Raw genomic sequence first — 26,155 nt, 5'->3', positions numbered from 1 at the left:
ATGCATGCTACAGTTTCAGCCAGCAAATTACCAAAAAGATATCTTCAGTAGACAGCAAATACACATCAGGAAGGGTACTATGTATCCATCTCTACAAAGGCACGCTTTTCCCTAAAGCTAGTGAAGGCAACAACTACCCTTGATAGACTTTGTTCTTTCAAAGTTCATGGATGATAAGCAGAGAAGGCCAAGGTCATTCCTGCTGCAACAGGTACAAAAACTATTCCTTGGAGCCAAAGCAGAAGTTGCCCATTTGGCAGATAAAGAAAGGGGAGGTAAGCATAGCTTCTTTGACCTTAAGTTATATGTAAGAAGAGTTTTCTGCCAATATTCAAATAAAGCATGATAGAGGGCAAATTTCCTCCTCAAAAAGATAATGCAGTAACTCATTGGATACTTAGAGTAGCAGCTAAAAAGAACCACGGGTCAGAGTAGTTCCAAGAAAAAATTCTGAAAGAATTGTTGGCTTAAGACTGTAGTACCAAAACCAGGGTAGCATAAGACTCAAAATAATTTGTACATAATTCCTAGTCTCCATACATCTATATGTTCTCTAACCAAAGCAGTTGTTTTAGGGGTATGAGAACAAAGAATATAGAAGAAAGTTGAAAACTTGATAGGGAACCTTCAATTTGGTTAAAGAGTCAAAAACACATGTGTGGAACAAAATGAAGTTATGTTGAATGTAACATATTAAAGCCAAGTACTTCTGTTCCCTTTAAATTTACACAAGAAGTTAAAGTGAACTGGAAAAATAGGAAGAGAGTCTTCCTAGAGAGTTGTTCTCACCCTTTATAAAGCTGTGACCCTTATAATACAACTCCTCATCTTGTGGTGAACTCCAACAATAAAATTATTTTTGTTGCTATTTGATAACTGTAAACTACTGTTATTAATGATGATGTAAGTATATGATATGTAGGATATCAGATATATGACCTCTATGAAAGGGTAATTTGACACCCAAGGAGTCATGACCCACATCTGAGAACCACTGTCTTAGAATCTATTTAGGGTGTTCAAAGAGAAGAGACTTGATTCACTCAAAAGAAAAAAAAAACAAATGAAATTGTAGATAGTGTTAACTTTATAACAGGTTTATACCTTATAATATGGGATTCAAATAATAGTATAGTAGGCTGAATAATATTCCCCGCAAAATATATCCATTACTTAATTCTCAAATCCTTTTCTATAGCAGAAAGAAGTATGCAGTTGAGTGAGTATGATTGACATGGGCAGGATATCATTGGCTCATCCAGGTAAGCTCATAAATTTTTGGTTGCACTAATTACAAGAAATAAAGAAGAATGAGAACCATGAAGAAAGCAGTGCCGTGGTGGAAGCAGGAGAGGAATGAAGTGGAAATGTCTAAGGACAGCTGGTGAGTACTGAACAAAGCAAGGAGCTGGGCTCTCCTTCAGAACCTAGGGAGGAATGACTGCTAATATCTTCACTTTAGTCTAATCAGACCAATTTTGGTATCTGACATTTAAAAAGATAAAAGAATGAATATGTGTTATTTTTGAGTCCCTGGATATACCAACAGGAACATCTTATAGGTTGTAGGAAAAAAGACAGCTGTGGGTAGATAGATTCCTTAATGTTCACAAAGGTTATGCCAAAAAAGAGAGAGAGAGAAAAACAAAAACCAAATACCATAAATAAATGAATACATACATACATACATACATACATACATACATACATACATACATATCAAATGTAGCAAGCATGCATCACAGCTGGGTATTCAAAATGAGAATCCCTGGAGAATGAAGACTCAAACTCTACTCTACCATGGAGTGAATTCTCAATTGCCAACAGGCTTTTATCTCAATCTGGAAACTAGAAGTCTGAGATTAAGGTGTTGGCAGGGTTGGTTTCTGATGAGTCCTAGCTTCCTGGCTTGTAGACAGTGACTTCTTATTGTGTTCTGACCCATATTCTGTTCCTTCCAAGAAAGACTGCTCTTGTTGATTCTTCTTATATGCACAGACATCAGACTAGCACAATGCCCTGAACACCACATTTAACCTTACTTATGTGTTTAATATTGTTCCCAAATACAGTTATGTTAGTGGATATGGCTTTTGCACACAAATTTGGTGAAGGGACACAATTCATTATGAGATAGTTACAGGGATGATACAAGCCTGTATATTCACACTCAGGATTAATGACCTAATATATATCATTGAGTAAAGATAAATATCAAGACACATTATGGAAAATATTTTCAGAATATCTTTTAATTTTTGTGTGTTCTGCAAACTTCCTTAATGACACAGTCTTCCCAGGAACTTATCTATCTGTTCTAACAAGGAAAAGGAGACTTGTTTATATACTGTGGTCTTTCTTTCACTCACTTGTATAAAATACTAATTACGCAAAGTACAATGGAAAATTTATTTTTTTAAAGACACATTTATTCAGCGCCATGATCAGATTATTACATTTAGCAATCCACAGCATGAGTGAAAAAGATCTACAGTAAAACCTTTTGTTGGAACGCTTTACACTCTCCACAGAACAGAAACTAAAATAACCTGTTATACAATTAGTCACAAATACAGTCCTGGAGTTTTTGCCCACACACATGAGTATTATCTAAAACATGTCTTCTTTGTAGCAACTAGACCCTGCCACCACTGTGCTTGGCTGAGTTCACAAATCTGTTGTAACCTGTAGCTTCCCTGTAACTTCTCTGGCTCTCCTCTCCTGCTAAGCTTTGTTTCCTGGCTGTATGTAATTAGAACCTCCTGGCACTGCCATAGCTACTGCTGCTGCTGGAACCTCCATAGCCACCTTGGTTCCATGGTTTAGCAAAGTACTGGCCTCCACCACCATAAGGGCCAGAGCTCCTGCCTCCAAAGTTTCCTCCCTTCTTTGGTCCAAAATTTGAAGACTGATTGTTGTAATTGCCAAAATCATTGTAGCTTCCACCACCTCCAAAATTGCTTCCATCATTGCCAAATCCATTATAGCCATCCCCACTGCCACCATATCCACCACCACCACGGCTGCCACCAAAGCCACCACGACCACTGAAGTTCCCTCCTCGACCAAAATTGTCATGGCCACCAAAACCACCTCCACAACCACCACCCAAGTTTCCAGAACCACTGCGACCTCTCTGGCTCGATGAAGCACTAGCCATCTCTTGCTTCGACAGAGCTTTTCTTACTTCACAGTTGTGGCCATTCACAGTATGGTATTTCTGAATAACAATCTTATCCACAGAGTCATGGTCATCAAAGGTAACAAAAGCAAAGCCCCTCTTTTTCCCACTGCCTCTGTCAGTCATAATTTCTATCACTTCAATCTTCCCACCATACTGCTCAAAATAATCTTGTAGGTGATGTTCTTTGGTGTGTTCTTTTTTTTTTTTTTTTTTTTTTTTTTTTTTGGTGGGGAGGGGTTCGAGACAGGGTTTCTTTGTATAGCCTTGGCTGTCCTGTCTTCTTTAATACCACCAACAAGGATCTTTTTCACAGTTAAGTGGGCACCTAGTCTGTGAGAATCTTCTCTTGAAACAGCTCTCTTAGGTTCCACAACTCTTCCATCTACCTTGTGTGGTCTTGCATTCATGGCAGCATCCACTTCTTCCACAGTGGCGTATGTGACAAACCCAAAGCCTCTGGATCTCTTGGTGTTTGGATCTCTCATTCCCACACAGTCGGTTAGTACTCCCCATTGCTCAAAATGGCTCCTCTGACTCTCATCGGCTGTTGCGAAGCTCAACCCTCCTATGAAAAGCTTCCGCAGCTGTTCTGGCTCCTTGGGAGACTCTGACTTAGACATGACGGCAGGCTTATGAGAGCCTTCGGGGATGCTTCCTCCGCAGCGTCAAAGAGCCGGAAAATGTATTAAAGAAACAAATAGACATGTAGCCAAGAACCTACTGACAGCAGCTGCACAAATAAGAATTGGTCTCAGGCAGGGCACAGATGTTAGCATCTCAGCTATAGAAAGTGCCCCAGGAGCTTCATAATTGCCACCCACTAGAGACTTAGTCTTCTATCTCTCAAATAACGTCAGCAGCAGAGACATCCTGATCTTCCAACATCACACTCCTTTATTAGTTTGCTCTGACTCACCCTCCTCATATTCTACCCCCAGATAAACTTTCCACTAAATGATTTATCTTTCCTTGTATCAAGTAGCACACAAGCCACTGCCTTCTTTCCTCCTTATTTTGTACCACATACTTATTTAGTGTCTCATTTGTGCTTGGGCATTCATATAGACAGCTTTAATCAGACCCCACCGTGATCCAGCCAAGTAGACATCATTCCTCTGGGTTGCTAAAGAGAGAAATCAAGTGGCTCGATGGCTCAGCACTGACTGTTGCTGAGTCATTTCAGACACATCAGTAAATAAACGGGATTGGGGGATCAGAGAGCAAAGAAAAGCCAGAGAGGTTCTTGTCCTAGAGGATGAAGCTGTATTGTTATAAGAATTTGTATAGCACTCAGAGTGAGAAAGCTTTGGTTGTACTGCTCGGATATAACAAAACTGCTATGCTATTCTATAAATAAGCTCTAGCTCCTGTGCTTAATGAGATCTTACAGTTTCCCTAAAGGAAAGTGTACAGATCTGTACTGTCAATTTCCTCTTCTCCTGCAGCATAAGAGTCATGTCTACCTTTTTCCCATCATTTCTTTCCATTAAAGCTAGAACTTGACCCTTAGACTGTCTCCCCGCTATCCTTATACTCACACTCAGACATGACTAGAAGACAATACTATCATTTATCATTCATCCAAGCATGTGGGGGGGAAATGTTCTTCCCCTGTTAATTTGTCTCTAGGATCTGTTCTTCATCTCTTTGTCACCCAGAAAGTTTATATAGATTTTTGTACCTAAGCTTTGAAGGTCTCTGGGTTAATTTGCCAGTTTAAACATTATATGAATGATGAATTCAGAGACAGAGAAATCCTGTGCTAAGGGCAGAAACAACAGAAGGATCCATTTTCAAATGAAGGAATGGGAGTGGAGGAAAAGTAGTAAAAAGAACAAATACCTTCTGTTGCTCTCGTGACAAGACTTCCAAGTACTTGAATTGGGTTCTTGCCCAAAAGTCTCTTCTTTCTGTCTTGGCTCTCTATAATTCTTGTTTTCCTTCCTTTTCTGCATATCCTTTCTATGCCTCTAATCCTCTAAGTAAACCTGAACCTGAAAGAGGTTTATGCATATTTATTTAAAGAAAGGCTTCTCAGGCTTAAAAAGTAAGCAACTCCCTCATTAACTAACATCCAGGTACCTAAAGGAGACTTTATTCTGAAACTTGAAGCCGTAACAGTCCCAGAGAGACGGCCCCAGTGAAGATACCACAGGTATGCTTACCTGTTTCCTGTGTTTAGAGTTCCGTCTATGGAGTGCTTCCATCTGCTCTTCTTCTATTTTGTACTGCCTTCCATTTCCCCCTCTACCTTTCATATAGTGTTTGCTTCTCTCTGCCCTTCCCTTCCAGTTTTCTCTCTAGCACTTCTCCCAGATGTATCTTTCCACCCTTTTGTACTATCTCTCCTCCCCTTTCTCTTCCTCCATCTTCCCTTGGGGCCTCTACTGCCATCCCCCTGGCTTCCATTATTTGTTTTACTACCACTTTTCAAAGACCATAAAATACAAGGGAAACTTTATTAGAATAGATTGTGTTTATCATATTTTGTGATCTCCTTTAATTAACAGGTGAAGAGTATTTCACATTTCTAATACGTAAAAAGAAATACCTAATTGGTATACTTAATTAATTGTTTCCTCTAGGATCTAAGAGAAAGTTAAGGTTTTTACTCCCAACACTACATATACAAGATTCCTAAGGAAACAATAGATTTTCTGATCAATTTATATTTGGAAGTTTTTTCTTATCTCCATAGTGTTTATTTAAGCTGAGAATATAGAGAGGAAATCGATTATTTATTAGGTTAGATTATTAATCTAAAAGGTACAAAACTGCTAATGCAGAGGTTGCATTTCAGTTTCATTTTTGAGTATTTCTCTCTCTCTCTCTCTCTCTCCCCCCTTTCTCTCTCCTATCTCTCTCATTGAAGACCTGAAGCTGACAAATTAGCTTTCTTACATTATATAGTAGCACATTTCTTTTCTACATTTTCAAATAAAGTTTCAGAATATATTTAACTCTTCACAGACCAAGGCCAACACCATCTTCCTAATTTTGTCATCGTGTCAAATGATCAAAATGTATGCATATTTAATATCATCAGAGAAGTTATGCAGCATTTGGTAAATACTACAATGAAAATCACTGTTTTATCCAACATCATAGTCAGCTGCCATCTAGTGTTTTAACAAAGAAATTGCAGTTAATGACCCATGAAGCCAAGGTCTTCACTTTCTCTGATTTGAGGGTTGGACTCCAATTGTTATGGCTTTATACTCTTCTCTGCATTAGGGATCTGTCTATAATGATTATTCTCAACCATTCTGAGTAGCAGAGTTTCACCTGCTACAATCAGGTAGTGTTACTCTGGCCAGTATGGAAGAACATTAAAAGACATGTTCTGGTTTCAGACTTAGGGAGAGCAAGGGGGTGGGGCTCAGGACATAGGACACAGTAATATAGGAGTGCAATGCATGCTTTATGCCATATTGATGTATCAGCAATCAGTATGTTCTTAATGACTTTTCTACTCAACACTTTACAAATTATAGTGCATGCTAAGGCTTCATGCTCTAGAGAGGGAGACACACAACAGATAAATAAATATTACAAAAATAGGAGTGGTAAAATAAACTCATTGGAGAAGGCCACTCTGTTCAATGTACACAAGAAAAGCCTTTTCTTAAAAAGTGGAATTTCAGTGAAACTCAATACCAAGAATATGGCAAACATAGAATAGCTGGAAAAGTCACTCCAGATAGAGAGATCAGCATTCAAGTACCCTGAGTTCCCTGTGGAAAAGAACCAGAAAAGGAGGGGTATGTATCTGAGGTGCTTTGAATGACAGTGGCGTAGCAATTGTCCCTAAATATTTTGATTCAGAACATAAACGGAAAGGCCGTTTCCCTTTAGGCATTTACATTTTAAAAATCAATAAATAGTATATCACATATTTATTGGGATTCCTGAGGATATAAAAAGCAGAAATCCAAATTAAAATAAATTATCCAGAAAAAACAAATCAAGGGACAAAGCACTTTCTGGATTAGGTATCTAGAGAAGACTTAAGAATATATAGAGATTCTAGGACCTGGACTTCTGTCACTGGCTTCCCTCTCTATTGCTTTTTGGGTGTTGAATTAAGTTTTTCTTCCATTTGGCTAGAACCATGGCTGCTCACAGTTCTTAACTTACACACTCTGCTCCAACTAAGGAAGAAATAAGGTTTCTTTCTTCTCCACCCAATTGAAAAGCACTCTGAAGACACTCTGGGTACATTCATTGGATTCTTTCTCAGACCAGCCACTCTGGCCTGTCCTAAGAAACAACATGTATATCCCAAATGGCCAGATTAGTTGCTGCTTTAGAAGGAAAGAAAGAAAATACATTTAACACTATTTCTACTATAGAAATAATGTATCCTTTTCAAGAAGTCTTAAATATTAAAGTACAGAAAAATGAAAGTCACCAAGATGAACACCTAATGATTCCTACCTAATGGCTGTCTAGGTAAAAAGTGAATCATAGCTAATGACCCCTTTAGTAGCATATATAAACCACCCACTTTTCCAGACTTGGTTCCTCTGTTGACCATTCCATGTTGATTCAACATTATAAACTCATTTCTTATGGTTTTGAAGTATGTTCTCTGCGAGGAGCCATGGCCTCAACCATGGCCTTGGGGAAAATTTCTAGCTTACGTAAACAGTCCTGAGAAAGCATTCATGGTCATAACAGAAAGTATGTTTGTGGGTAAAGAGGACACTGTGACCATTGGTTCCAGAAGCTGAACATTGCCACCTGACCTTCAGAGAGCCCCCACAGCTCTCTCCCCCTCCCTTGGAGCCTCCTCTTGCTTATGCTTATCTTACCACGTCTGAATAAAGTTTTTCAGAGCTTGATCAGGAAATTGACTTGCTCTCATTCTTCCTTGTCCCTCCTTTTCTTCCCTGCCCTATGTCCCAGCTGATTATCCCTGCAGGTCGGCAGGTCGGGACAAGCTGGCGCCCAACGTGTGGCCTCTGGGTCTGGGGTCTGAGAGAGACCACTCTTCTCACTGGACCACCGCTTCATCAGGAAGTGAGTGAAGATCCGCATAGAGATCGCTGCAGTGTCACCCGCACTGTGAGACAGATCCAAGAAAGGTAGGAAGAGTGGCTAGACTATGGGACAAGCATTAACTAAACATGAATTTTTTTAAGGAGTCTCAAGGAAACCCTCAAGACATGAGGAATACGGGTTAAGAGAATCTGTTCACAGCCAAGAGCTGCTCCAGGTGGGAGGAATAGGGCTTAAAATAAAATAAAAAGAGTAAAAAACAAAACAACAACAACAAAAAAACAGATGCTAGAAAAATTCTGAGCTCAAGTCCATTTATGTTGTCCTTAATTCCTAGAAGTAGGAATGGCAACTATATAAATGAATGAATCAGACAAGTTGAGGAGGAATTGAGGAATTTTAAAAAGCAGGGCATAGGGGAGCAACTATCAGTAGCTACCACTGTGCCTCCTCTCCCTTCTCTGGCAGAATTCCCAGAAGAAGAAGATAAAGAATTAGACTTTGAACACGAGAGATAGAGAGAAAGAGAGAATAGATTTCAAAAATGGAGTTGTCCCCTGTCCAGGATGTTTTAGCAAAAGAGAAGGATCATAGCTAATGACCCGTTTAGTAGCGTATATAAACCATCCACTTTCTCCATATTTGGTTCCTCTTTTGATCATTCCACGTTGACTCAAAATTATAAATTCATTTCTTATGTTTTTGAAGTATGTTCTCAATGGAGACTTGCAAGATCTTCGGTGCAATGCTGACATCACCACCACTCTTGTGCTTCCATGTCTCACACTGTTTCTGTCTCCTATCAGTCTCATTATGGTTTGGACTTCTTATATAGTTAACAGTTAAATGTAATTTTCTCCACCAACTATTGGTGTTAGCAAACATTAAGTTTGGCTTCCTTGCCAATTATGTTGCTAGGAAAATTTTGCTACTCTCCAAAGAATAATATCTGCATGCTAAGTTTTTGTTATTGAAAAATGCCTCTTTTTTACATATTACAGTAGATCATGTGTGTGTGTGTGTGTGTGTGTGTGTGTGTGTGTGTGTGTGTGTGTATGTTTGGTCTCATTGGTTCTTAGCTGTGTTAGAGATGATTTTATATTTGATTGCTTTTAATGTAAAAAGTAATATTCATCCTTACTGAAAATGGATTCAATAGTGGATAAAATTGTGAGTAGTAATAATATTTAAAAGCACAATATTAAGCATTACTTCAGATGCCATGCATTTCTTTTCAACATTTTCCTCTACTTATTCACTTACTGACCTGATTAATATTTATTGAACACTTGTAAAATGCTATGCATTAAGAAAAAGACAGATTGAAGCTAAATACTTATAATGGCCACACTCTACTGTAATAACTTGGTTTTCATTATTTAAATTTAATTTTATCACATGTAGAATGAGATAATAAATAAGATGTGGGTCCTGTACCAATACAGATGCAGATGTATACAGCCAAGACTGAGCATGGGGACCCCAAGGGAGAAGTAAGGGCAAGGACTGTAGGAGCTGAAGGAGTTTACAATCCTGTAGAAAAAACAATAACAACCAATCAGACCCCCCAAAAGCTCCGAAGGACTAAACCGCCAACCAAAGAGTACACGGAGGAAGGCTCCAGCTTGATGTGTAGCAGAGGATTGCCTTATCTGGCATCAATGGGAGGGGAGCCCCTTGGTCTTGTGGAGGCTTGATGACCCAGAATGGCGAAATGCTAGGGCGCTGAGGCAGGAGTGGATGAGCAGATGCGGGAGCACCATCATAGAGGCAGGGGGAGGTTGGAAAGAATAGGAAGCTTGTGGAGGGAAAACATTTGAAATGTAAATAAACAAAATAACCAATAAAAGATGAGGAAAAAATCTAAGGTGCAGAGAGCTTATCACATTGTACCATGAGAAGAAAGGAGCAGAGAGAAGATATTTCACTATCCAGGGACAAGTGATGTGATGTCACTGTGATGCAGAAATCTGAGAAATGTCATTAAAATTCTGGATACACAGAGTCTCTAATCCCAAGCAAACATTCAGATGGACTGTATACCCTTTGATTAAATGTCCTAGTTTCCTGTCATTCTCACAGGCATACTGATGCTTACCTTTCATGGACTATCTCCATGTGCTGTACAACAAGCTTTAGAATGCCCACTTTATACCTTTAAGAGACGAATAAGTACAGAGAGACATTAGTTTTCCAACACTCATGGATAATGATGGACAGAGTCAGAACTTGAATCTGGCTTTTGTGTTCTTCTAAAATGTTCACACTTTCCAATATTCCTTGCTTTTTTCCCTGTGTTTTAAGAAATACTCCAGCTTCATTATTTTAAATGTAAGTAGAAAAATCTCTTCTTCCATGAAGAAGAAATTGGTAGGATCACTCACTTCATCTTTAGCTAGAGCAGCAGGAGAATAAGCACAGCTAGAGTATCTCGTGCTTGGAGGCATACAGCTGTGTACCCTGACAGTGAGAAAATAGTGTTGTCAGAGGGCCCCAAAGAGACCTACTTTCCCATGAAGTAAAGCGTATATTTTATTAATAAGAAATGTTGTTTACAGGACTTTCATCGCTAGCTCTTCATTAACATTGTTTGGGACTCTGATTTTACTATTTTATCTAATTGTGAATTGGTACAAATTGTTGTTGTTGGTTTTTTTTTAATGATTATATATCTACTAGTACAGCTGTGCTTTCAAAAAGCTTTTGTAAGACCCACATAGAGCTGCAACAGGAGAAATTCAGAATTACCTAAAAAAATATTCAATATAAAGTTCCTTATATCATTTTTGGGACCAATCTTGTAGAGCCCTTTGTAGCACATTAAAAATAAACTATAACAAAAGTAAAAATAAAAATGAACTGGAGTAGGAGTTACACAGACACTCACAAAGTAGCAGTTCCTTATATGATTCTAGAAACATTTTTCTTCTTTGATGATTTTATAAATGTATTTAATACATTCTGGTCATTTTCAACTTCTATTGCTCTCTCTCTCATCCCTAACCCCATCTGGCTGAACAGACTCTTCCCAATAAGCTCCCCTCTAACTTGAATGATTTTGTTTGTTTTCTTTTATTTTTGTGAACAACTGAGTTTAATTAGAGCTCCTGGCATGAGCAAGCATAAGGAGTTATTCCCAAGAGCACAACAACTTCATAATGGCTGCACCACTAAAATGTAGATGTGCCTGGTTTTATTATGATCTTCCTTAAATTGGGATACGAAACCTATACATTGTATCTGTGGTTATTTTACTGTGGGTAGCCAGTCATTGTAGGATCTTGTCACAATTATCCCAAGCATTATTCTGTGTATTTATAATGCCATTACTATCATACATCACCTTCTCAAGGCATTCTTCTGTACTCTATTCTGTTTACTAGTCAGTTTCTACCCTGTACAATACAACACTGCCTTACCTAATACAATTTTATAGTTCATCTTGATCCCTGGTGAGTGACATACCCCATCTTGTTCTTCTCTTTCATAATTGTATAAGCTAGTCTCAGCTCTTTCCTTCATTCAAATATTAAAAATAAGCTTGTCAGGGTCAAAAAACTCAACTGAGGTTTTAATTTGAACTGCACTAGAGAAATTAATTTGAAGATGAATAATAGCTTTGCAATATTGATTTTTTTCTTATCCTTGGACATGATTTTATCTCTCCCTTTGTTTAGGTGTTCTCAAATGGCTTTCAATGAAATTTTGTACTTTCTTCATAATTGCATCTTCATAATGGCTTGACCTATTGCCAGGCACCTTGCATATTTATCACTATGCTTTCTACATTTTATCTTGAAATCCTTTCAGTCTTATGAGTTAGCCATAGCCTATTATTGTGTCTATATTATAATTAAACCAAGGTTCAGAAGGTCTCAGGATGTAGCCCAGTGTAGGCTCTTTGTTCAAACCTCAAAACTGGGATGGGAGGCAGGTTTGTGTAATGTGAGTTACTTTTCTGTCATCAGAGGCTTCTGAGAACTATGAGACACAAAGTGAGTGGTTTGAAAATCCAGTGCTCTTACAGTCCAGTTTATACTTTGTTTTTGGTGGTTTTCTTTAATGGCAACATTTTTCAGTGAAACCGACTAAAGTACAAATAAATGGCAGTAATAGCGTTTCTCTCTCTGATAAAAAAACACTAAAAACACTTTTTCCCAAATTTTATGTCTCTATATAAACTCAAGGAACTCTATTAAAATGTACAACTTAATCTCATAGGTCTGGGGTGGTGTTTGAAGGCATTTGGAGATTCTGAAATATGTCTCTAGCAATTTCTAAACTTTTTTACGTAATTTCATACTTTTTATTAGATTTGATACTATCCACTTTTCATTATTTAATAGTGTGCTTTCTTATTTAGATGTTATATATAAATCACAACCCTACCGGCTGATTATTTGATAATTAATGAGACAAAGGTACAAAATTACTAATAGTCACTGGTGGGAAGTGAAGTAAAACAGATGTGGCAGGGTCTATGAACTCACTTCAAGAACCATTCTAATAAGCAGAGAAGGTACACTAACGGTGTCCCACCAAAATGGCTGCCTACACATGACCTAAACATGATGAAAACAACAGTAGACATGGGAATGTATAAGGAGAAGCCTGAGGTTTCTCAGCCCCAAACAAAGAACTACAGGCAACTAGGGAATGGGAGAAATAATCTTCATCAAAGAAGAAAACAACAGGGTCTGGAGAGATGGCTCAGAGGTTAAGAACACTGACTGCTCTTCCAGAGGTCCTGAGTTCAATTCTCAGCAACCACATGGTGGCTTACAACCATCTTTAATGAGATCTGACACCCTCTTCTGGAGAATCTGAAGACAGCAACAGTATAGTTACATATAATTAATAAATTAAAAATCTTTTTTAAAAAAAGACAAAAAACAACAGTAAACATGCTAATGTATAAGGAGAAACTTCAGGCCTCTCACCCCCAAACAAAGAACTACAGAGCTTAACTATTGGTTCTCCAAATCCTAATGATCAACACTGAAGGTATACATACAAGTAACCCTATATGGACTGAGACTCAGTAGACTGTTATTTTGTATTTAGGAACACACACACACACACACACACACACACACACACACACCACCCATGCACACACCTCAACAACAGTTAAGCAAAAGAGACCATAAATTTCAAAGAGAACAAGGATGGGGAGGTGGAAGAAAGAAAAGCAAGAGAAATGATGCCATTATTCTATCATCTCAAAAAATTAGAAACAATTTTTTAAGTGTAGAGGAGAAAGAAGGAGGGGTTAGAAGGAGGAAGAGGAAGAAGCACAAGGAGGTGAAAGAGTAGCAGCAGCCCGAGCAGGAGCAGCAGCAGATTGATCGGGGAAATTCCACCAGGTGGCAGCAGAAGTTCTTTATTTTTATCCCCAATGACTTCCTGCTGCTCTTTGGATGCTGCTTTGTGGTTGGCTATTGGCAGATGACTGACTTGCTAGGTTAAGCCTGGGATAGAACTCAGGGCCCCACACTCTTTCTTGCTGTCCCCGGTAGTCCTGCCCACAAAAGCACTTTTGTTGACAGCAAATTTTCATTAGAAGCATCCAGCTGCCACAGAACTAGTTAAAGGTTGCCCCAGAAACCTTGTCTGGAGACTTGAAAAGGAAAGGGGAAAGTGAGATTCCCATGGCTTTCTTTCTTTCTTATCACGGTGATTATAACCTAGATGCTTAGCCATGAAAGGGAGGTACAATATGAAACATTTGGCTGGAGACAAGAATTGGAAACAAGCCGTTCATTGTGGGGTCAGGAGTGCTGCTCAAGAAAAGAAAACTGCAGTCCTATCCTAGATTCAGACAGCCAAGTTTGATGGAGAGGACTGTCAACTTTCCCCAGAGCCCAGCAACCCAGTCACAAATTCAGGGTTAGAGGTAGGGTTAGGAGTTAAGACTCAAGATACCCATCATCAGCTCACCCCAGAGCCCAGCAGTCCTGTCCAGAATTTGAGACACAGAAACTTCTTTCAGGGGACTATTAGATACACCCCAGAGCCCCAGTAGCCTTGCTCCCAGATTCAGGAAACCAATCCTGATGCAAAGGACCATAATTTTGTTCCAGAGCCCAGAATGGGTTTCCCCAGCGGCACCACATTGTCCTACTTCTCAGTTTTTCTTTTAATCGTAATTTTGATAGTGTGGATTTTAATCATAAAAAGAAACGCATCACTACTTACTCTTTCTTATCCTCAGGTAAGGTGATAACACTCCAGTAGCAGTAACATGGCTAATGAGTTCCCTGTGCTGTTTGGGACTAGTCTCCAGCATAAGCCTGTGTATGAGGAGGCTCCAGCACTGAACTTTGGTGTACTTGGCGACATTTAGCCCTTATCCTAAACTATGTCTTTTGTACTGATGTGTACACCCCAAGGCTGTCTCTGAAAGAGTACTAGCACAGTGTAGAGCAGTTTTTCCCAAAGCAGTGGTGTGGAAACAGTGGAACAGAAAAGTGTAGCACAGACCATGATTACTAATGCTGAGGGTGAGTTCATCTAGCTCCAGTGTTTGGGACTCAGGGAGACAGGCCCTTGAGGTTGAGGAGCCTGAAAAAGAGTATAGCTCTGAATAAAGAACCATAATATGAGTAGCAGTCTTATTGTTTAAAGGTTACCTGCTATTATGTGTTTTAGGAAAATTAGGGTACGTACCACTGTATTTCACTGCCCTCCATCAGGACAAGTGTCAGGGTTCACTCCTCAGTGTCCAGGTGTTTCATCTTCACCTGTATCTCCAGAAGATGTTCTTCTTAGCCTATAAGTTATTTTCCATTGACTCATGTCTTAGGAGATCTCCTCCCTAGTTCTGCCTACATTACAAAGTCCTCTGAAAGAGACAGACAGAGGAAGTTTCCAGGGGTAGGATCTCTGACCTCTTGTATTATCACCATCTCTCAAAGCCAGAGGATCCATCAGTGTTAATGGAGCTTGAACTCTGTTTCTGGTCAACTTGAGTATATCAGTATACTTAATCCTCACTACTGTTCTGTGAGATGATTCTTCTTCTTCTTCTTCTTCTTCTTCTTCTTCTTCTTCTTCTTCTTCTTCTTCTTCTTCTTCTTCTTCTTCTTCTTCTTCTCCTTCTCCTTCTCCTTCTCCTTCTCCTTCTCCTTCTCCTTCTCCTTCTCCTTCTCCTTCTCCTTCTCCTTCCCCTTCCTTCCCCTTCCCCTTCCCCTTCCCCTTCCCCTTCCCCTTCCCCTTCCCCTTCCCCTTCCCCTTCCCCTTCCCCTTCCCCTTCCCCTTCCCCTTCCCCTTCCCCTTCCCCTTCCCCTTCCCCTTCCTCCTCCTCCTCCTCCTCCTCCTTCCCCTTCCCCTTCCCCTTCCCCTTCCCCTTCCTCCTCCTCCTCCTCCTCCTCCTCCTCCTCCTTCTTCTTCTTTTGTTTTTTTCGAGACAGAGTTTCTCTGTGTAGCCCTGGCTGTCCTGGAACTCACTATGTAGACCAGGCTGGCCTTGAACTCAGAAATCTGCCTGCCTCTGCCTCCCAAGTGCTGAGATTAAAGGCATGTGCCACCACTCTCCAGCGAGGTTCTTCTTTATACATAAGTAAATAGCAGCATAGGAGGCCAAATCACTTCAAAATCATGTATCTACTAAGTGTACAATGGAATATGAGCATACATGTGAATACAGTTCTGGCCCCAATACATGAGCTTTTAAATATTAAAATACAATATTAGGAAGTATAACTTAATTATTTATGAGAAAAGTTACACTGTGTAAGATAACGTGAAAAATTTAAATCAAATCATCCAAAAACAGAGTTCTGACCCTAAGAAAGATGCAGCCTTTGTAATTCTGCTGTAGACCACATGATTCTGTTCTCCGGGTGTGAGGGCTTCAGTGTTAGCACACCCCAGAGTGTGGCCCCCTATCAGCTAGAGCTATAGGTATACTTCCTTGGCACTGCTTTGATAAAACTTCTCATCAGAGTCTGTCTTATCACTCTGACACACTTAGGACAAAAGTTGAATCATAGGTTAATTCACTGAGGTAGGTTACCACCGTGAATCACTTTTTAGAACAAAGATGCCTTTAAAAGTAAATCCTTCCAACTTGACTTATAATAATGTGGCATTAACCTTTAGACCACAGCCTTTCTGGGAATCTACTACAAACTACCTATCCTCTACACACACACACACACACACACACACACACACACACACACCAGGACTATGACTTTAAGGAAGTTTGTACATTCCCTGTCCTGAGCTATCGTTCTCCCCGGCAAGAACACACTCGGACAACCGGATTCTTCTGAGGCAAGCTTTATTGCTTCTTAAGGAGGGAAGACCCAGACCCCGGAAAATGGTGCTGCTTATATAGCCCTCTGTGTGGCGTTTCAGCACCTGATGTGACGTGTCAGCTCCTGATTTGTTGCTCGCCCATCACCTCATTACTACGCCCTGAGATGGGCAGTGACTAGGCGTGAGTTCACTCTCACACTTGCGCATAAGGCTTGTTTACTAGTTAGGCACAGCGGAAGCCAGCACCATCTTATAATGGCGATTGCTCGCGGCACAGCTTTCCACAATTCCCTATGGAGAAATTTCACTCAGGGATTCTCTAACCAAGATGGCCACTATTTGGGTAGCTTTAATTGGGAGGAAGCCTACAATATACTGTGTTGTCAGCATTTTAGGTGGCAAGCTAAGACAGGAAAGGCAAAGACTCAGGCAATGATTCATTAAGTTTATACCTTTATACTTTTACAAAATCATATTATAAAGTGATTATACTATATTATACTAGATTAAATAGACCTGCCTAGTCCCTAAAATGTAGAGAATAATTAGGAGCAAATTTCAGCCAGAAAAAAATGGTATTTACACAAGTGGACAAAGTCCACGAAACTACCCCTTAGAGGATAACAGCTCTGCTCGCTAAACAGGACAAAGTTCTCTGAGGATGTTGGCTGAAGAGATTTTGTGGCTTAGAATCAGAAGACAGCAAAGGCTTGAGTTCTATCCACATGGTCCTGCTCATCTGATTCCAGGGCCTACATCCAGGTTTCCAGCCTGACCAGAACCAGCTCTGCTGAGCCCTACTGGGTAGTCTGTCAGAGCTCCATGAACTTAAAGTTAGTATAACAGAGCTTTACAGTCAGCACCGGGTAAGCATCTATTCTGGCTTATCAGGCATTCTCCAGAGTTTAGAGTTGAAAGTTTTGCATCACAGGAAACCTCTCAACCCAAGAAAAAACAGGTCATCCTGTTACAATACATGCGCCCCATATCTGCATACTTGAAGAGGGTACTTAATCGCAGGCACCTCAGTTTCTACCTTAAGTGAAGACAAAATTGATATATTTTAAGAAATTGTAAAGAGTTGGTTTAAGGTGATGGATATTAGAAACCAAGCCCTAGTAGGCCAGCTCTGAGTACACTAGCAACCTAATATTGATGATACTTTCAGGCTCTCTGCTGTGATTGCCCTCATACAAACAATTATTTGCTCCCTTGCTTCATTTGGACTCAAGGCAGACCTGGCCCTAAATCCCACAGTTAGCTTTCTGGATTCAGAAGGACATCGTCAAGATTAAAATGTTGTAGAAATATAACTAGCTTTTACCTCTTCTCTTGCTGTTTTTAGCTTCTCCTGTTCCTTCAAACTCTTTACATTTGAAATGACCAAACTTCCACCTCAAACATCCAAACCTTCACCGCAAAATACTCTCAGAAAGCCGAGTGGTGATGGCACACGCCTTTAATCCCAGCACTTGGGAGGCAGAGGCAGGCAGATTTCTGAGTTCAAGGCCAGCCTGGTCTACAGAGTGAGTTCCAGGACAGCCAGGGCTACACAGAGAAACCCTGTCTCAAAAAAAAAAAAAAAAAATACTCTCAGACGATTACAATCTTCACTGTGGGTTCAATTATTTAAAACAGACTTCTGGTAGTGTTTGCATTTTAACTTTCTTGTTTTCATAATTGATGGTTATATATTCCATTAAATTCACAACAAAGAATCCTTTAATAACTGTATCAGCTGCACTGGGCATAGAATTGTAGCCATTTAAGCAAGGTGAGAGTATATTTTCCACTAGTCAAGTGCCACTGTAGCCGTCTCCTGGCCACTGTGGATCAGGAGTCTTCTGCCTTTATCTCATTCCTAGGACTTTCTCCTTCTAGACTGTCACTTTCTGATGACAGGATTCTGTCTGTTAGAGCTCTAATCATGGCAGGCCATACAGTGTCTGAATACTAAGGAAGAAAGGGAAACTGAATCTAGAAAAAGCACCAAAGCATAAGCCCATGATACTATTCCCCTAGTGACTGGTTAGTTAGTGGCTTATGGCCATGATCACAGCAGCTGCAGATCCCTGTCCCTCAGTGACTATGCCAAATGTCACTCCTACTCTGGCCAATAAAATAATGAATAGAACTCTGCTGATATTGGAGCTCGATTGTTAGATCAATAGGCAAGCAAAATGTTTAAAATATACTTTAATCTCAGTTTTGAATCCTTACAGTACAGAAAACTTTCATATCTGGGCTTTTAAAGAATTTTATATTCTCTTGAGAATTTATTTATACCTTGATAGCTATTCCTTGACCGCGTTATGAATTAATTCTACAAGTTGCCAGGAAGTCTTAAGACCCAGAAATGAACCCACACACCTATGCTCACTTGATATTTGACAAGGGAGCAAAAACTATCCAGTAGAAAAAAGACAGCATCTTGGTGCTGGCACAACTGGCGGTTATCATGTAGAAGAATGTGAATTGATCCATTCCTATCTCCTTTTACTAAGGTCAAATTTAAGTGGATTAAGGAACTTGACATAAAGCCAGAGACACTGAAACTTATAGAGGAGAAAGTAGGGAAAAGCCTCGAAGATATGGGTACAGGGGAAAAATTCCTGAATAGAACAGCAATGGCTTGTGCTGTAAGATCGAGAATCGACAAATGGGACCTCATAAAATTGCAAAGCTTCTGCAAGGCAAAAGACACTGTCAATAAGACAAAAAGGCCACCAACAGTGTGGGAAAGGATCTTTACCTATTCTAAATCAGATAGGGGACTAATATCCAATATATATAAAGAACTCAAGAAGGTGGACTCCAGAAAATCAAATAACCCCATTAAAAAATGGGCCTCAGAGGTAAACAAAGAATTCTCACCTGAGGAATACAGAATGGCTGAGAAGCACCTGAAAAAATGTTCAGCATCCTTAATCATCAGGGAAATGCAAATCAAAACAACCCTGAGATTCCACCTCACACCAGTCAGAATGGCTAAGATCAAAAATTCAGGTGACAGCAGATGCTGGCGAGAATGTGGAGAAAGAGGAACACTCCTCCACTGTTGGTGGGATTGCAAGCTTGTACAACCACTCTGGAAATCAGTCTGGCGGTTCCTCAGAAAATTAGACATAGTACTACCTGAGGATCCCTCAATACCTCTCCTGGGCATATAGCCAGAAGATGTTCCAACTGGTAAGAAGGACACATGCTCCACTATGTTCATAGCAGCCTTATTTATAATAGCCAGAAGCTGGAAAGAACCCAGATGCCCCTCAACAGAGGAATGGATACAGAAAATGTGGTACATTTACACAATGGAGTACTACTCAGCTATTAAAATGAATGAATTTATAAAATTCCTAGCCAAATGGATGGACCTGGAGGGCATCATCCTGAGTGAGGTAACCCAATCACAAAAGAACTCAAATGATATGTACTCACTGATAAGTGGATATTAGCCCAGAAACTTAGAATACCCAAGATATAAGATACAATTTGTGAAACACATGAAAATCAAGAAGGACAAAGACCAAAGTGTGGACACTTTGCCCCTTCTTAGAATTGGGAACAAAACACCCATGGAAGGAGTTACAGAGACAAAGTTTGGAGCTGAGACAAAAGGATGGACCATCTAGAGACAGCCATATCCAGGGATCCATTCCATAATCAGCCTCCAAACGATGACACCATTGCATACACTAGCAAGATTTTGCTGAAAGGACCCAGATATAGCTGTCTCTTGTGAGACTATGCTGGGGCCTAGCAAACACATAAGTGGATGCTCACAGTCAGCTATTGAATGGATCACAGGGCCCTCAATGGAGGAGCTAGAGAAAGTAACCAAGGAGCTAAAGGGATCTGCAACCCTATAGGTGAAACAACAATATGAACTAACCAGCACCCCCCGGAGCTGCATATATATCAGAAGATGGCCTAGTCGGCCATCAGTGGAAAGAGAGGCCCATTGGTCATGCAAACTTTATATGCCTCAGTACAGGGGAACGCCAGGGCCAAGAAGTGGGAATGGGAGGGTGGGGGAGTGGGTGGGGGAGCGTGTGGGGGACTTTTGGGATAGCATTGAAACTGTAACTGAAATAAATACCTAATAAAAAATAAAATAAAAACAGAGATTATTTCTTTTTAAATATATATTGATGAAGATCCAGTTCTATACAGAATGATGAGTGGGTCTTCAGCCCATGGTTTAGAACTGGGTAATGTAGTGGTGGCTGATTTCTGACTGCAACATAAAATTAATGAAACAAATTTTAACCAGGAGTAAATCACTCAGTTGCTATGTGCAAACAGGAGGTAGAATTTCTTATTCAACGTGACTTAAAGAATTTTAAATGGCTACAATGCACACAGCACAGCATTGAGCCTGATGCCTAATACACGCCTATGGTACTTTTCCTTTAGGTCCATGCTCTTTCCCAACATTGAACTTTAATCTCACTCAAATGGGCAATAAGCTGAAACATCCTTATAGCTGAAAGTAGCAGTGAGAAGTGTCAGTGTTGGCTTCATAGATATAATAGCCAAGTTTGTTAATGAAAGCATCCCAGATAGCCGATTGACCGGAAAGACAATAGGAAACCTGGAGTGCCCTGCATAGCATTTACCAACTTAGGAGAATACTTCAGACAAAGTAAATCATGGTATAATTTACTATAAATAACAAAATAAAAATAGGCAGGCCTTTTACTTAGGAGAGAAAACAAAAATTTTAAATATACAAACTGTGGCCATTTGTTGATATCCCTATGGAAACCCCTAAAAGATGATTCAGGGGCATCAGCAAAATTGGAGGCTAAAATGCCTTATACTAATTTAAAGATGGCTACTTTCTGGATCAAAGCAGTCATACCCAATGATTCCTTAAAGTGGAAGGTCCTGTGAAAAATGTAAATTGTTTACCCTACACAGATTGATTGTGTCCTCAACCATAAATTACATCATATACAATATACCTTTTTGTTTTCTTTGTTTTTTGAGACAGAGACTCAGTGTGTAATGAAATTTTCCAATTTGATCTGAAACTTACTATGCAGCCCAAGCTGACCTCAAACTTATGATTTCTGCTTCCAAAAGGCCAGGTGTCAGGTGAGCACTATCATGCCCAGGTTTAAGATTTGTCTTTAAACTTCCTGAGACTGAGCTAGTACACCAGACTGCCAACTGATCCTCTTTCACCATGCTGAGCACCTGGGGTAGAGGCATGTGCTGCCACATCTACCCACCCAAGCAGTAATGTCAGGGCCGTTCTCTGTCTTCTACAGTGAGTGCATCTTACAGTCCACAGAATCCAATCACAATAATACCACTTTTCCCCATCAGCTAAAGACAACCAAACACATGGAAATTAAGATGGATACTGTTAAAGCATATGTGGTACTAAGTATTGTGTGCCAGGAAATGTTCATGAACCCCAAAAAGACAACCAAGGAGCCAAATCCGATGCAACCACTGTAGGGGCTCTTTATTCAGGTTTGAGCTTGTGCTCCCTGCCAACTGAAACACAGCAGGAAGGTGGAGCCCCAAACCCAGTTTCAGGCAAGCCTTTATAAAGGCAGGAAGTGGGTATCTAGCCTGATACACATCTGATTGGGGGGTGATTATGGCCTATAACCTAACTGGCTGGTGCTGGTAGTCACACTGTGAAGTCAACTTTTGTTTTCCTCCTGATTTGTGGTTGTTCAGAAGTTAAGTGTCAGGGGCAGACTTGTAACCTGGAGGTACAGATTTGTTGGGGAATAACCTGGAAACTGGTGCTAGACACAAGTTTTGTCCGGGTGGGAGTAACCTGGAAACTGGAGAGAGATACTAGCCTATTAGTTAACTTGAGTTCAACCTTAAGTCAGGTTCACTAAGATGGAGTCTAAGCCCAAAAGATTTAGTCTCCCCCCCCCCCCCGATATCTCTGGTCCAGCCTAGGTTATATCATCTTTTGAATATTTAAGGTGGTCAGGGAGTGTAGGATCCCCTGGACGTAGGGAATTCAAAACAAGAGAGATTGTTCAGATCCCCTTATCCCTGTAAAATGATGGCACTAGAGACTTGTAATATACCAGCCAGATTTATAACAATAAATCTCCAGCCCCCAAATGCTCGTGCAAAGAACATAAAACTCAATTGATATAAATAGAAGCTGCACACCTAGATTGGGCATCTGTGCCCTATACTGCTCATCTATGCCCATCTATGAAATCCCTAGCTACCTGAGGCTCCTTCAGGCCACATGGTCTCTCTCATCTTGACTCATCTGATCCTCTCTAAGACTTTCAGCTTTGCCTTTTCCTTCCAGTGCCCAATCACAGGCTCTAGCCTTATCTGATCAGTTAAGATTTCACCTGACCTCACCCCTCCCTCCCAAACAGCAATCCACAACAGAACCATGACACTGTACCATCTAGGCCTTAATATTTTACCTAGGTTCCAACAGTTATATTGAATAAACTTCTTTTATTTTGTCTTCCAGGAAGGAAGGAAGGAAGGAAGGAAGGGAGGGAGGGAAGGAAGGAAGGAAGGAAGGAAGGAAGGAAGGAAGGAAGGAAGGAAGGAAAATAGTCAAGGAAAGAATACATGTCTAATTTGTTTTATAATGTATTTTTGTGTAATGACCTGGAAAGAATTTCTGTATAATTTTAATAGTGATAACTGCCAAATTATAATATTCCTAATGTTTTTCTTTGTTTTTTCTAAAAGCATTATTAATGAAAGATCCCCAAAGCAATATTTTAATGGACACTTTAAAGAACATGGGTGTTCCCCAAACCAAAGACAAACAAACAAACAAACAAAATGAGTAGCCAGAGGCACAGTCACATTTGAGTCACATTCTGACATTTCAGACATGTATATAATATATTTCAACTACAGTTATCCATACTCTTTGAAGTGGTTACAAAATAAAATACCTTTTACTGAGTGGTAGTTGCTCACACTTTTTTGTTTCATGGACTCTTCTTGTTCAAAGTCTCTGTTTGTGTTGTAATTAGTATTATAAATATCTTTAATTCCTCTGTGTCACTATTGCATTTGCTTGAAGACTTAAGTAACCCCTGTAAAATAATTAAGCCAATCATTGTGAGCTAATACCCCTAAATAAGCAAATAGGCTTATTACCTCCATACGACGTTGTGGCTTTGTTTCCTTTGTGCAAGTACTATTTCTAGACAGGAGAATCCTGGCATAATTTTATTTATCCATTTCTATGGAAACATATGGATTTGAAAAAGTGCTATTGATGTCTTTAGTACTCATTATGTGTGATTTTTTTTTACAGACTTACTGTCTTCTTGGATAGAAAGGTTAATTTCCTGCCAGATTGTTTCATTTTGTTATAAATATTTGAAGCATTAGAGAGTTACAATTTTGTCCTTAATATTCACATTCATATTCATAATTCTTTGAGCAACCATAAAGAGTTCAATAAAAGGTTTCTTTTTCCATGACAGTTCTGTTTTTAAATTTTTATTAGTGCATATTGATCGTATAAAATTATAAGACTCCTTGCATTTCATATATTTGTACAATATACTCCTATTACAGTCATCCTCACTCTTTGAAAGGGTCAGAAAATAAAATGTTGTTTGCTAGATGGTGGTGGTACATGCTTATAGTTTTAGCACTTGAGAGGAAGAGGGAAGTGGATATCTGTGAATTTAAGGTCAGCCTGATCTACAGAGCAATTTCTAGGACAGCCAAGGCCACACAGAGAAACCCTGTCTCCAACAAACAAACAAACAAGATACCTGTTTAGTCAACTCTATAGAGTGTGGTATCAATGGTGCTTGTTTCAATGTTAAATACCTCTCTTACTCTCACTAAAAAAAAATAAATGCAGTCCTGATGAGGATCCAATATTGATGATGTCACAGAAACCAGAGATCTTGAACCAAACCATTGACTCACTGGGATGAACATTTGCACGTAAAAATATGTGGACAAATTGGTATATTCTGTGACATACTACAGCTTCCACAATGAGAAGTATTCTATGGTTGTTTGCATGTCTGTGTGTTTCTTATTTTGTAGGGAAAGTTGCAAGGGTGAAGGATAGATATGAGAAGATGGGGAGATGAGCAGGACTGGAACACATGATGCAAAAAAAATCACAAAGAATAAATAAAAAGTTTTTTTTTAAAAAAACTTTTTCTTTCTTGTAATAGAAAAGAACAAACTTTTTTCTCAAATTATTTCTTGTAGTGATTTTCTAGAAAATCAATGTCTGGGAAGCTCAGAATCTAGGGATAGCACTGCTGTGCCACCATGCCTGCTGGTTTTTTATCTTCTCCCTATCCTCCTATGCTTCAGTGTCTCATCAGTAAAATAATCTTCACCAACAAAGGGAAGGCCAGTTTGAAGGCAGAATGAAAGCTGTAAGTGTTCTAGAAATGAAAATGATGCAGCCGGGCGTGGTGGCGCACGCCTTTAATCCCAGCACTCAGGAGGCAGAGGCAAGTGGATTTCTGAGTTCAAGGCCAGCCTGGTCTACAAAGTGAGTTCCAGGACAGCCAAGGCTGTACAGAGAAACCCTGTCTTGAAAAACCAAAACAAACAAACAAAAAAAAGAAAATGACATCAGCCTTTTTTGCTGGGGGCGTGGGGGAGCTTTTCAAGCTCTAAGGAATATAAGATTGATGTTATCTCCTTCTACATTTTAAAGTTTTTGGCTGTAAGAAGGAAGCTCTTTACCACCATCTGAAGAGATGAGGGAAAAGGGCCAGAGAAAGGGAAAGCAACTTGACATTCCGGGATGAATGATGTCCATGGAAACCTAAGTCTTCCAATTTCTGGGAGTCGGGGTTTAAAGGTAGGAAGAGTGATTGACTCAGTGGAAAGGGTGAGGCCTGAGTGTCTATTTGGTAGGACAAGTGAGCAACCATCCCAGATGCTGCACCTTGGGCTGCCCTACAGTATTTATATTGTGCCTACATACATCTGTCTGTTGCCACTATTTGAACATTGCCAAGGTAGTGGAAGGCCCATTCTTGCTCCATGTAGAACATTAATAGTCACTTTCTTCTCTTGGACTCCTAGTCAACCTAGATGAGACACTCAAAATTGTTTTGTAGTCTGAAATAAATGCGCAGTTATCCTTCCATCTCTGGAAAGGTGTAGGCCTACACTGCAGTTGGATGCTCCCTTGAATCTTTCCTACTTCCCAGTCTCTGTTTCATTTTCCACAGATGTCCCCCTCAGTCCATCTCCCACATATCTAATCCCATGATCCCATTTTCTGCTCAGATGAGAGCTGATGCAGATCAAAAAGGCCAGTTGAATATCCAGGCTATGCAAGGAACCAGGATCCTTCAGTAACTGCCTCTTTTCCCATGGATACCTACAAAAGCCAAAGGATGCCTTTTTATACAATGATTACCTGCTTGGCCTGCTTCTTTTTTTTTTTTTTTTTTTTTCAGTTTGTTATCTTTTTTTTTTTTTTTAATTTTTTATTAGGTATTTAGCTCATTTACATTTCCAATGCTATACCAAAAGTCCCCCATACCCACCCACCCGAACTCCCCTACCCACCCACTCCCCTTTTTTGGTCCTGGCGTTCCCCTGTACTGGGGCATATAAATTTTGCGTGTCCAATGGGCCTCTCTTTCCAGTGATGGCCGACTAGGCCATCTTTTGATACATATGCAGCTAGAGTCAAGAGCTCCGGGGTACTGGTTAGTCCATAATGTTGTTCCACCTATAGGG

The 26,155-nt window shown here is 39.8% G+C and overlaps 1 pseudogene; it reads right to left on the bottom strand.

Moving 5' to 3' along the window:
• On the bottom strand, nt 2,376-3,877 carry Hnrnpa1l2-ps (heterogeneous nuclear ribonucleoprotein A1-like 2, pseudogene; annotated as a pseudogene).

Source organism: Mus musculus, chromosome 13 (assembly GCF_000001635.26).
Source record: "Mus musculus strain C57BL/6J chromosome 13, GRCm38.p6 C57BL/6J".
In the NCBI taxonomy this organism is placed as follows: domain Eukaryota; kingdom Metazoa; phylum Chordata; class Mammalia; order Rodentia; family Muridae; genus Mus; species Mus musculus.
Note: the sequence above shows the minus strand (reverse complement) of the source record. Positions and strands in the feature narration are given on the sequence as shown.